This window comes from Anomaloglossus baeobatrachus, chromosome 5 (genome assembly GCF_048569485.1).
Source record: "Anomaloglossus baeobatrachus isolate aAnoBae1 chromosome 5, aAnoBae1.hap1, whole genome shotgun sequence".
NCBI classification, from domain to species: Eukaryota; Metazoa; Chordata; class Amphibia; order Anura; family Aromobatidae; genus Anomaloglossus; species Anomaloglossus baeobatrachus.
The window spans coordinates 545,414,798-545,428,491 of record NC_134357.1 but is presented as its reverse complement, the minus strand read 5'-3'; the positions used below and the strand labels follow the sequence as shown (position 1 = coordinate 545,428,491).

The window sequence follows — 13,694 nt, the reverse complement described above, 5'->3', positions numbered from 1 at the left end:
CCTTCAGTCAATTATGGGGATGGGAGTATCATGGTTTGGGGCTCCATGAGTACTGCTGGCTGTGGGGAGCTACAGTTTATTGAGGGACTCATGAATGCCAACATGTACTGTGAAATACTGACAATCCCCATTCTTTAGAAACCGGGCAGTATTCCAACATGAAATTGACCCCAAACACACCTCCAGGATGACCACTGCCTTGCTAAAGAAACTAAGGGCAAAGATGTTAGATTGGCTAAGCATGTCTCCAGACCTAAACGCAATTGAGCATCTGTGGGGCCTCCTCAAAAGGAAGGTGGAAGAGCACAAGGTCTCTAACATCCACCAGGTCCGTGATGTCATCGTGAAGGAGTGGAAGAGGATTTCATTGGTAACCTGTGAAGCTCTAGTGAACGTCATGCCCTTGTGAGTTAACACAGTGCTTGAAAATAATGGTGACCACACAAGATAATGACCCTTAAGGAAATATTTGGCTATTTAAACTTAGTATATTCAACTTTGTGGCCAGCGGTTTTGACATTAATAGATATGTAATATGGTATTTAGAGGGCACATCAAATGTACACTGTATACAAGCTGTACACTGACTGTTTAAGTGTCATATTTTCAGTATTGTCCCATGAAAAGATATTATAAAATATTTACAAAAATGTGAGGGATGTACTCACTTTTGTGATATACTGTACATTCCAGTCCATACGAGACAAGAGAGTATACATTTACACGTTCTATCTTTTATTACAAGTGTATCTCAATAAATTAGAATATTATCAAAAAGTGAATTTATTTCAGTAAATCAATACAAAAAGGGAAACACATATATTATATAGAGTCATTACACATAGAGTTATCTATTTCAAGTGTTTATTTCTGTTTATGTTGATGATTATGGCTTACAGCCAATGAAAGGCCAAAAGTCATTATCTCAGACAATTAGAATATTATATACGACCAACTTAAAAAATGATTTTAAACTCAGAAATGTTGGCCAACTGAAAAGTCTGTACAATAAATATCTCAATACTTGGTCGGACCTCCTTTTGCATAGATTACTGCATTAATGTGGCGAGTTAAATATAGGGGTCCCCATACAGCAGTATAGCTGTTTAAACTGGGTATAATTTAGCCCAAGCTGGTCCGTAAGACCATGGCACAGACTCAAACAAACATTTTTAAGCAAGAGAACAAGAGTCATAAAAGTGCAGAAAATAAGTGTAATTTTATTATTAATATAATTTTCTGTATATAAGTGCAACCAGCAAAACAAGAGGATAAAAGCACAAAGGGGTGTGAATCACATGAACAGGACAGCCAAAACAAGTAATGCAGAGAAATGACCGGTCATAGTAACATGGCAATGGTGGGTGGCAAGGATAATACAGGCAATAAATATATTATAAAGTGCAAGTGCATGAACAATAGATATTTTCCATATAAACCCGTCCAGGCATCCCCAATAGATCAACAAAACCATATCAGATCAATGAATGGAGCAATTACTGAAACAAAGTAAAGTAGCCAGTGCATTTAAAGTGGCCAGTGCATAGTCCTGAGAATGTGAGAAAGGAGCTTCCCCATACCCCACCAACGTACGTTTCGCCTATTTGGGATGGAGTGCCCAAATTCGGCTTCCTCAGGGAGGGAGAAGGCAGCGCTTCCTTCTCCCTCCCTGAGGCCACTTTACTTTGTTTCAGTAATTGCTGCATTCATTGATCTGACATGGTTTTGTTGATCTATTGGGGATGCCTGGACGAGCTTATGTGGAAAATATCTATTGCTCATGCACTTGCATGTTATAATATATTTATTGCCTGTATTATCCTTGTCACCCACCATTGCCATGTTACTGTGACCGGTCATTTCTCTGCATTACTTGTTTTGGCTGTCCTGTTCATGTGATTCACACCCCTTTGAGCTTTTATCCTCTTGTTTTGCTGGTTGCACTTATGTACAGAAAATTATATTAATAATAAAATTACACTTATTTTCTGCACTTTTATGACTCTTGTTCTCTTGCTAAAAAATCAATGTGGCGAGGCATGGAGGCGATCAGCATGGGCACTGCTGAGGTGTTATGGAAGCCCAGGTTGCTTTGATAGCAGCCTTCAGCTCATCTGCATTGTCTGGTCTGGTGTCTGTCATCTTCCTCTCGACAATACCCCACGGATTCTCTATGGGTTTTGGGTCAGGCAAGTTTGTTAGCCAATTAACCATAGTGGTACTGTTGTTATTAAACCGGGTATTGGCACTTTTGGCATTGATGACAGATGCCAAGTCCTGCTGGAAAGTAAAACTTCCATCTCCAAAAAGCTTGTCGGCAGAGGGAAACATGAAGTACTCCATGAAGAACCTACACCAGCAGATGACATGACTCCACAAACCATTACTGATTGTGGAAACTTCACACTAGACCTCAAGCAGCTTGGATTGTAGCCTCTCCACTCTTCCTCCACACTCTGAGACTTAGATTTCCAAATGGAATGCTAAATTTACTTTCATCAGAAAATAACATAGTGGACCACTGCGCAACAGTCAAGTTCTTTTTCTCCTTGGCCCAGGTAAGACGCTTCTGGCGTTGTCTATTGGTCATGAATAGTGGCTTTACACAAGGAATGCGACAGTTGTAGCCCATATCCTGGATACGCCTGTGTGTGGGGACCCTTGAAGTACTGACTCCATCAGCAGTCCACTCCTTGTGAATCTTCTCTAAATTTTTGAATGGCCTCTTCTTAACAATCCTATCAAGGCTGTGGATATCCTGGTTGCTTGTGCATATTTTTCTATCACACTTTTTCCTTCCACCAACTTTCTATTAATATGCTTGGATACAGCACTCTGTAAACAACCAGCTTCTTTAGCAATAACCTTTTGTGGCTTACCCTCCTTGTGGAGTGTGTCAATGACTGCCTTCTGGACATCTCTCAAGTCAGCAGTCTTCCCCATGATTGTGTAGCCTACTGAACTAGACTATGTTAAACACTTAGGAAGCCTTTGCAGGTGTTTTTTTGGTAATTGTTCTAATTTACTGAGATAATGACTTTTGGGTTTTCATTGTCTGTAAGCCATAATCATGAACATTAACAAAAAGAAACACTTGAAACAGACCACTCTGTTTGTATTGACTCTATATAATATATGCATTTTTCTTTTTGTATTGAATTACTGACATAAATTAACATTTTGATGATATTCTAATTTATTGAGATGCACGTGTATGTGTCCCTTATTATCTCTAGTAATTGTATTATTACGCCGGACTCTTTTTGATGTTACATCGTCATCTTCTCCCCATTCAGGTCCCTACAATATCAGATCCTGTCAGTGGATGGAAATCTTCTATAGAAGATAATTTTTCTGATTTACTTTTCAAAGATGAATATGGACAAGGACAAGATAGTGGAGAGGATATTACACCTCACCCTAGAGATCCTCTTCCGGCTTACTGGAGAGGTGAGAGATTCTGATGATGTCACGTTACATCATTCTTATCTATGGGAATAACAGATGGACAGAACTAGAGAGGTGAGGACTCTGGAAATGTCTGTAGTGAGATTTAGTAATGTGTCTCTCCATAACCAGGATTACACAGTAGTGAAGAAGACCTCTAGTGAGCACTGTCAGGACCCTGTGTCTGAGGGATGGGGAAGACCCCTGAGCCCAATCACGGGGCCTCCACCTCACACCCCGATACATGAGGACATCAATGACCAGAAGATCCTAGAACTCGCCTACAAGATGATTGAGCTGCTGACTGGAGAGGTGACACTGCTGGGAATGCTGGGACATTATACAGTAATGCTATGAAGGGATCGGGGGATGACAGTATCATTGTGTATGTCAGGTTCCTATAAGGTGTCAGGACGTCACCGTCTATTTCTCCATGGAGGAGTGGGAGTATTTAGAAGGACACAAAGATCTGTACAAGGACGTTATGATGGAGGTTCCACAGCCCCTCACATCACCAGGTAATAAAAATAATAAACTGCCGGCACTTCCTAATTCCTAACATGCTAGTGGGAACAGGTGCATACTGAACATAACATAAACTAAAATAATGACACAGTTGCAATCTGCAATGCTAAGGCACGCAAACAATTAATATAGGAATATGAACATGCGTTACTCCAAAGGAAAAAATTGAGATATTTAGCATATAAAAAAACCACCCGTTTTATCTGTGCTCAGTAGTCTCGTCGCGTGTGATCTCATTACTGGATCCCTACCTAAGTTAATTTCTTTCTCTGAGAAAAAAAAAATAAAAAATAACTTCCTATATATGGGCAGACAGGGACCCGCTAATAGAAAATTAAAATCACCTAATGCTAATGGGAAGGCGTGCACAGTCAGAAAGCATGACACCATAATCTAAATCTGTATGTAAAGAATGAATTCAGTCCCTGTATGTGTTTCATCCAGTTCTATCCAGTAAGAGGACGACACCAGAGAGATGTCCCCGTCTTCTTCTCCCTCAGGACTGTAACCAAGAAGATCCCGATGTTCCTCAGGATCATCAGGTAGATGGAGAGAAGGTGTCATGAAATCTCCCTATGATGTGTAGACGGCTGTGAAGGTCTTGTGCTCAGTCTTGTTTTATCCACCAGTATTATATGTTTTATACTTGTGTAATGAGAGCAGTGGAGATGGCAGGATTAGAGCTGATCATAGATGTGACTTCTCCATCTGTCTGTGACTTTTACAATATTTGTTTCAGGGTGAAGATCTGACCCATATTAATACTACAGAGACATATGTGAGGGGTGATGAGTGGTGTAAAGAGGAGATTCCTACATATGACTACCCAGGTGAGGAGTGACCACTAAATGCAGAGAAGTCATAGATTCTTCTCAGTCACCGGCGGTGGGTGCTTTATCGGTTGTGTAGTTCGGCCATATCAAAATCATGTGATCACCGTTTTACCGCTAGACCACAACATTCTTCTCCACCTGGAATTATTTAAATTATTTTGGGTGCCGAAAGCCCCTCTTCTATAAAACTTACAATCTGGAGGATCCACCTATCTTCTGAAAATGGAAGACACTGACCCTTAGGGCTCAGATCTGTAATCTACTAAGCCAAATGACAGCATTTTTTTGTTCTATGTATGCATTTTCACAGATTATTTCTGTATGTTTTGTTTGATTGTGATGGGATTGGCGTGCCTCACGCATGTGAGTCTGCAACTGCCTGGTAGACTTTAAAAAAGGTCTCCATTACCTCTGCCAATACCAGAGATCTAATTTTAAAGGGAACCTGTCAGGTATCTAGTGCATCCAGAACCACAAGCAGTTCTGGGAGCATACTGTATTTTGACTCCTCAAGCACTTTCCATAATTTAGCATGCAAAGGATGTTGCAGAGTGAAAGTTGCAAATATGCCATTTTACTGCCTAACACATGGTGCCCACATTGTGCTCCAGGAGGCACACATACTGTAAGTTGTAAGAGTTCTTCTCACTAGGTCATGTTGCTTTTCAAGATCCTTTGAGCCACTAATAGAATAGAAATCCTCTATTTTCATCTACATAACATTCTTTGGTGGCTTTTTATTCCAATATTTTGGAGGCAGAATGAACAAACAGTTGAACACCACACTCTACTGGTTCATGCTATGAGGTCTTCTATTAAAATGTGAGCTGTCATTGCTTTAGCGAATAATTCAAGTTTGCTGCATAACTTGTAAATTCTATGGACATTTTAAGTAGAAGTGTTCAAAAATACATTTCAGGTACGTTTTATTTTATTGTTGGCAGGTGACAGTGACCTGAGATTATATGGACAACTGACGTCTTCAATATTTAAATCAGATGACCTTGATATCACACAAGATACAATTGAAGTGAATGATTTTACTCCAGATATCCCATCATCCCTTCACAGCAAAGATAATTGCACTGCTCTTAAATCAAAGAAGCCAATTTCTTGTTCAGAATGTGGAAAACGTTATTTGCAGAGATCATTTCTTGTTAGTTACCTGAAAAGTCATACAGGACAGATGCCATACTCCTGTTCAGAATGTGGGAAATGGTTTGTACAAAAATCACAACTTGCTGCACACCAGAGAAGTCACACAGGAGAGAAGCCATATTCATGTTCAGAATGCGGGAAATGCTTTGTAGATAAATCACACCTTGTTAGGCATCAGAAAATTCACACAGGGGAGAAGCCTTTTTCATGTTCAGAATGTGGGAAATGTTTTGTAGATAAATCACACCTTGTTACTCATCAGCGAACTCACACAGGGGAGAAGCCTTTTTCATGTTCAGAATGTGGGAAATGTTTTGTAGATAAATCAAACCTTGTTACACATCAGAGAACTCACTCAGGGGAGAAGCCTTTTTCGTGCTCAGAATGTGGGAGATGCTTCAGACATAAATCAAATCTTGTTAAACATCAGATAACGCACACAGGGAAGAAGCAATATTTATGTTCAGAATGTGGGAAATGTTTTGTACAGAAATCAAGTCTTGTTATACACCAGAGAAGTCACACAGGAGAAAAGCCTTTTTTATGTTCAGAATGTGGAAAATGTTTTGTAGAGAAATTACACCTTGTTAGACACCAGAGATGTCACACAGGGGAGAAGCCTTTCACATGTGCAGAATGTGGAAAATATTTTAATCAGAAATCGCATCTTGTTAGACACCAGAGAACTCATACAGGGGAAAAACCTTTTTCATGTTCAGAATGTGGAAAATATTTTAGCCGAAAATGTTCTCTTCTTCAACATGAAAAATCCCACACTGGCAAAACTCCTTATCATACCTAGAAAGTGAAAAACTAATTCCTCAAAAACCATGTTTTGTTGACCTTCAAAAATAAATCACTTGGTGAGAAATTATATGTTTTATTGACAAATTGACAGTCATATTTTGAATGAGAAAAGAAAACTACTTTACACCTTACCATCTCTTTTGGACTGTAAGATGCAGTTTTAACAAGAAAAAAAAATGAAATCTTCCTAATAGTGGAGTGTTTCTTATAGTCCAGAGGCACCTTCCCGTGATGGAGGCGAACACTGAGACAGTGTCCTTTCCAATCACTGAGACAGCTGCGCTCTCCTCCTGCCCCACACTGACGTATGTGATCGGTGCAGAGCAGGAGAGGTAGCTACCGAGACCTGCATAGAGGCTACACGTGTTGAGGGAGCACCTTAATGACCTTCCACCTAACTAGCTCCAGTACCAGAGAGCTGTGTGTTTGTAAATGTGCATACATAGCAGAGCTCAGTGTGCAATTACGGTCTATGCAGCAGTGTTGTGTATATATATGTGCTCTACAGAGTAATCATTAATGTCCGTGCTGTGAAGCTACATGTAATAAGACATCTAGTGCAGAGAAACACTAACAATACATTTATTACCTCCCTATTCTATCCTACCTCTTTAAAATTTATAGAATTATCCCCTCCTTCTTAGATCTGGAGAATATATAAAAAGTAGGAAAGATGTTGTTACTATTTGATACTGTCTGTACCTTGGGGTTTGTCTTATAGTCCGAAAAATACAATTTACATTACAAATATGCAATTACTAATATATTTAATCTAAAAAGCAATATTTAATGTGCAACATGAAATTATTTTATTAATGTGAAAGTGACAAATACACAGTAGAAAAATATATTGATAATAATAAAAAATGGTGGACAGGTGCAGGGCAGAAAAGTCACAATGGGACCACAGCATTTAAAAAAAAAGTCCAAAATACATTCAAAATGTTATTACAAAAGCACAGCTCACAAAACAGGCATGAATGTATGTAGAGATTAAATAAAAAAAGAGAAGCAATCACTATAGACCCATAGTAATGGTATAATACATTAATAGTCAAATAGCAATAAATGTAATGCAGCTCTCTAGCATAATAATTATGACAATATGACACATGGACTATAATATCCCTGGTACAAGTACTAGAGAGCAGACTTATACTACATATGAAAAGTCCAGAGAAGACTATCCCCCAGGAAAAAGACACAAATGCGGAAACGTGCGTCGGGATTGGGGTGTGTGGCACCATAGCATCTTACCAGGTATGCATGCACTAAGCAGTGATGATGCACTCAGCACTTTAATGCTATTCTAAATCAGGCTAGAATGGATATGATTATTTACGGTTGATCATCACCTCTGGACATTTCATGTGTAGTATAGTTCTGCCCTCTAGTGGTTTTACAGGGATATTATTATGATGCTGTGCAGTAGACATTGAATAGCATGTTAGCTCACCCTCTGGGGCGTGCTAACATGCTGAGAGGGCGGAATGAGTGCAGGAACGAACTCCCTTGCGACAAGTCCCTGTGCTTATTAGCATATCATAAAAGATCTTTAGAGATACCTTTTTTTTTTTTAAATTAAAAATCTCTTTATTTATACTGTTCGATTCAGAAACAGTTAGGCAGGGATTAGCAATATGCACCCAGAACTGTTGATGGTTCTGGGTGCATATTGCACCTGACAGGTTCCCTTTAAGGCTGTTGCACCCAGCTGTTCTGCAATGCTTGTTACAGTATCTTGAGTATAATTAACAATTTTATTTTTTTTTTACTAAAATATATATTCCAATCTACATTTTTGTTTATTGTAACCCACATTAGCAAGGACTCGAGCCCCACTGCAATTTGTTTAGTGCTTTAAATTCATCCCCCTTTGAATTTCTATCTATATAGATCCATGGATCAAAGAATCCTCCCGGCTGTTCTCTTTTAGTTTTCTGACAATCCATTCTTGACTTGTTCTTGACCCCCTTAAGGTTGGCCATCAAGAACAGGTGGAAGGGCATTAGTAGTTGTACCAAGACTGCAGCTCAGTATGCATGATCAGAAGTCACCGCACTTCCAGGCATGCGCATTACTCAAAAGCCGGGTCTACGCATCCTGCCTTCAGAGAGGTGTAGTGCGCAGGACTGGAAGTGCGGTGACTTCTGATCATGCGCAGTGAGTCTACACCTGGCATTGGACACGTGCAATAATAAGAGGTAAGCACGTTTTTTAAGAGAGATGCAGTGACAATGAGCATTGCATAGCATGTTATCACCCACACAGGGGCGTGATAACTTGCTTATTGGGCAGACTAGTTGGGGGAAATAACGTCCCTGTGACTAGTCACTTCCCTAATTACCATATCATAAACTATCTTTAGAAATAGTTTTTCTAAAGATCTGTTTATGTATACTAGTATATGCAGAAACTTTTAGGCAGGGATTCTAGCCTTTCTGGGTGCACATAGAACCTGACAGGTTCCCTTTAAAAAGCCCGAGAGCTGGACACACTGTCTCTGACTACTGGCACCATCACAAGAGGAGCAACCATGAGCCCAGAAGAATCTCCTCCTGACCAGACTAGCAACTGCAGACCTTTTCTGAAGTTCCTCCTCTACCTGGCTGAGTAATAATAATATTTATTCATTTATATAGCGCTATTCCACAACACTTTACATACGTTGGCAACACTGTCCCCATTGGGGCTTACAATTTAAATTCCCTATCTGTATGTCTTTGGAGTGTGGGAGGAAACCAGAGAATCTGGAGGAAAACCATGCAAACACAGGGAGAACATACAAACTCCATGCAGATGTTGTCCATGGTGGGATTTGAACCCAGGACCTCAGCGCTGTATACACTTACCCCATGGTTTCTCTTATTCTTCTCTTCTTCTAAACCTCAAGCTTTATTCCCTCTGTATTTACCCTTTGCCTTGCACAAGTCCCTTCCTCTTTTCGCATAGGTGTGTATTGGGACTTTGACGAGTAAATTATTTCTCTGGGACGTTGAAGATATTATACTTATGCATGATTTTATACCACTATAATCTGTAATAATGAATTTTTTTTACTTTACCTACACCAACTGTTGTGAATCGCTGAACACATTATTGTAAATGAAGAGGAATGTTAATACATAGGAAAAGGTGGAAAACTAGACAACTCTCAAGAACCGGAATAAAGGGAGAATGCATTATTAGAATACGAATAGAGGATAATTCTACTACCGTTACCAATGGGGGCATGTACTTGTGTGTTACGGGCGGATACAATAGAGTTGCATTTTCTTTGCATTGTAGGTAGAGCTGTACAACTGTAAAATGCACTGCAGCCCCTCTGGTCCATTGTCACTGCTGTAAATAAGAGGTGTGGTACCAAGCTGTGGCCGTGCTCTCGCACATGTAACACACTTTTTTTTTATATTTAGTGTTGTATATTTCATCCATTCCGATCACTCGTTTTTTGGCGTTTACCCTCTTTCTAGGGCCAGTTTCTCATATGTTACATCATTAAAATGTACCACTGGCCTCATTCACTCTTCAACTTCTATACGTCTTGTTTCTTGTTTGTTTTCCCCCCCGATTTCTTTCGTTTGTATGCAGAAATGGCCTATAGGATCTGTCCCTGACACATCTGCTCCTATCACATATAGAGGTTGGTCCTTTTTGTCTGGTTTCTCTAATTTGATTAGGAGTATATTGTAATTGACATTTGTGATACATTCTTAACGAGCTTTCTATATAATTTTAAACCTTTGTTGGCGCTGAGTGTCTGGGTTTGTCCCTCCCCACCACGTCTTATACTCATAATCTGTACTTGTGTTCCCTTTGTCATAAGTCCATTCCTTACAGCGGACAGAGCTTGTGGTTGTTGTGGTTGGGAGACATACATATTTATCTGCCCATGTCAACTCAGCTGCTTTATCTCTTGTTCCACATTTTTCTTTTACCAGTGAGGAAAAGTCACTTTCACTGTAGACAGGGTCAGACTGGGGTGTCTGGGGCCCAAAAGTGATATTGACTACATGGACACACTACAGCTATATGCAAATACTTGTCTGTCATTATCTCCATTATAGTGGTGCATTGAGTGTAAAACACAGGCGGCTCCTGCACATCTCCTGTGCAACATAACTGATGTACAATTACAGTAGTTTGCATTAAAGGGGTTCTTTGGTGAAAGCAAGTTATCACCAATGCACAGGATCCACAGGTTCGGTAGGTGATAAGTTATTGATTGGTGGAATCCGACCAGTGGAAACCACACCAATCGGAAGAATGTGGAACTTTTATCTTTGACAGGACACTTTATCCCCATTATAAAATGTGACAGGTGGGATGTGAGACTGCAGTTCCATTCATCCTCTGTGGGGAGGTCAGAAAAAGCCAAGAACAGCAGGCAGCAGCTACTGAGGGAATGAATGGATCAGGAGTAGAGTAGGACACGAGCTCCAGTGTAATGGAGATAAAAGTTGCACATTTTCCCTATTAGTTCAGGTCCCAGCAATCATACCCCCACTGATCAAGAAGTTATCACTTACCCTTAAGGTGGCTTTACACACTGCAACATCGCAAACGACATCGCTGTAACGTCACTGGTTTTGTGACGTAATAGCGACCTCCCCAGCGACATTGCAGTGTGTGAAACACATCAACGACCTGGCCCCTGCTGTGAGGTCACTGATCGCTACAAATCGTTCAGGACCATTCTTTGGTCCTTTGTTTCCCGCTGTGCAGCATGATCACTAGAAAGTCTCAGTGTGTAAAGGGGACTTTACAGCGACTTCGTTAGCGACTTCCCTTTCAAAAAGCTGCTTTACAACGTCCCCAATGACTAGCTAGGCCGTTCTGCAGGTCCGGATAGCTGTTTAGTCGTTGGCCAGGTCTGCCTGTTTGACAGCTCACCAGCGACTCACCAGAGACTTTGTAGCGATCCCGGCCAGGTTGGGATCGCTAGAAAGTCTCAGTGTGTAAAGGGGCCTTTAGGCCACGTTCACGGTATTAGTGTAGCATGTGTCCACCTCTACCAAATGAAACAAAACAAAGTAAATAAACAGAAAAATGCATAGGAGCTCAGTCAGTCGATGTATTTGCGTCAAACAAACAAAGTAAATAAACAGTAAAAATGCTTAGGACCTCAGTCAGTCAGGAAATTACCAGTAATTGCAATTATATCAGCGGAAATTGCGCAGCTATTTCATCTACGATGGCATTGAATGGTGCTTCGTTGTGTATGTTTTTCCACCAATATTCAGACAAGTGACCAGGCAATAAATTCGGCGATGTACCTTTCATTTTTTGCAATATTTTGGTTTTAATGTGACCCCAGTGGCACTTGATCCTTTGCGTGTTTGTGATCAATGAAATTTTGTTGATGATTCACTGTTTCGTGCATGTAACTGAAACCTTGCCATGTGGAAATGTTTTGATAAGCGGCCCATTCGTCTGATCTGATCAATGTGCCTGGTGCTATATGGCGTTGAATTATCGGTCGCAATGTTTGTTCGTTCCGACGAAGCACGTGGAACATGTGTAAGTCTTGTTTCACATCCGTTTTTTCCCCACACCATTCCGAAAATCGACGGACCAACCACCTCGTTACCATAACTCTGTCACGCTGGCGGCACGCGATTTTCCTGCAGAAGACGTCCCCTGTTGTATTTATTACGACCATGCATCAAACTTTCGGCAATCTGAACGATTTCTCCCAGGCCTCCCATGGCTGGAGCATCATTTAGGGAACGACTCACAATGACAACAGTGGTATTAGTGCAGCATGTAATTTTCCGACTGACTGAGGTCCTATGCATTTTTACAGTTTATTTACTTTGTTTATTTGACAGAAATACATCGACTGTCTGAGGTAATTTCTGGTAAATTTCCGACTGACTGAGGTCCTATGCATTTTTACTGTTGTATTTCTGTCAAGCAAAGTACCAGAAATTACCTCAGTCACTCGATGTATTTCTGTCAAACAAAGTACCAGAAATTACCTCAGACAGTCGATGTATTTCTGTCAAACAAAGTACCAGAAATTACCTCAGACAGTCGATGTATTTCTGTCAAAGTACCAGAAATTACCTCAGTCACTCGATGTATTTCTGTCAAACAAAGTACCAGAAATTACCTCAGACAGTCGATGTATTTCTGTCAAACAAAGTACCAGAAATTACCTCAGACAGTCGATGTATTTCTGTCAAAGTACCAGAAATTACCTCAGTCACTCGATGTATTTCTGTCAAACAAAGTACCAGAAATTACCTCAGACAGTCGATGTATTTCTGTCAAACAAAGTACCAGAAATTACCTCAGACAGTCGATGTATTTCTGTCAAAGTACCAGAAATTACCTCAGTCACTCGATGTATTTCTGTCAAACAAAGTACCAGAAATTACCTCAGACAGTCGATGTATTTCTGTCAAACAAAGTACCAGAAATTACCTCAGTCACTCGATGTATTTCTGTCAAACAAAGTACCAGAAATTACCTCAGACAGTCGATGTATTTCTGTCAAACAAAGTACCAGAAATTACCTCAGACAGTCGATGTATTTCTGTCAAAGTACCAGAAATTACCTCAGTCACTCGATGTATTTCTGTCAAACAAAGTACCAGAAATTACCTCAGACAGTCGATGTATTTCTGTCAAACAAAGTACCAGAAATTACTTCAGTCAGTCGATGTATTTCTGTCAAACAAAGTACCAGAAATTACCTCAGACAGTCGATGTATTTCTGTCAAGCAAAGTAAATCGACTGTCTGAGGTAATTTCTGGTACTTTGTTTGACAGAAATACATCGACTGACTGAGGTCCTATGCATTTTTACTGTATATTTACTTTGTTTGTTTCATTTTATAGAGGTGGACACATGCTACACTAATACCCACGTTCACTCCTTCAGTATTTGGTCAGTTTGTTATATCACTATTTGTTGCC

General features: G+C 40.1%; 1 pseudogene; it reads left to right on the top strand.

The window, feature by feature from the left end:
* The first annotated feature begins 3,070 nt into the window (after positions 1–3,070).
* The window catches only part of LOC142312953 (uncharacterized), a 35,389-nt pseudogene continuing 24,765 nt past the window's right edge, over positions 3,071–13,694 (top strand).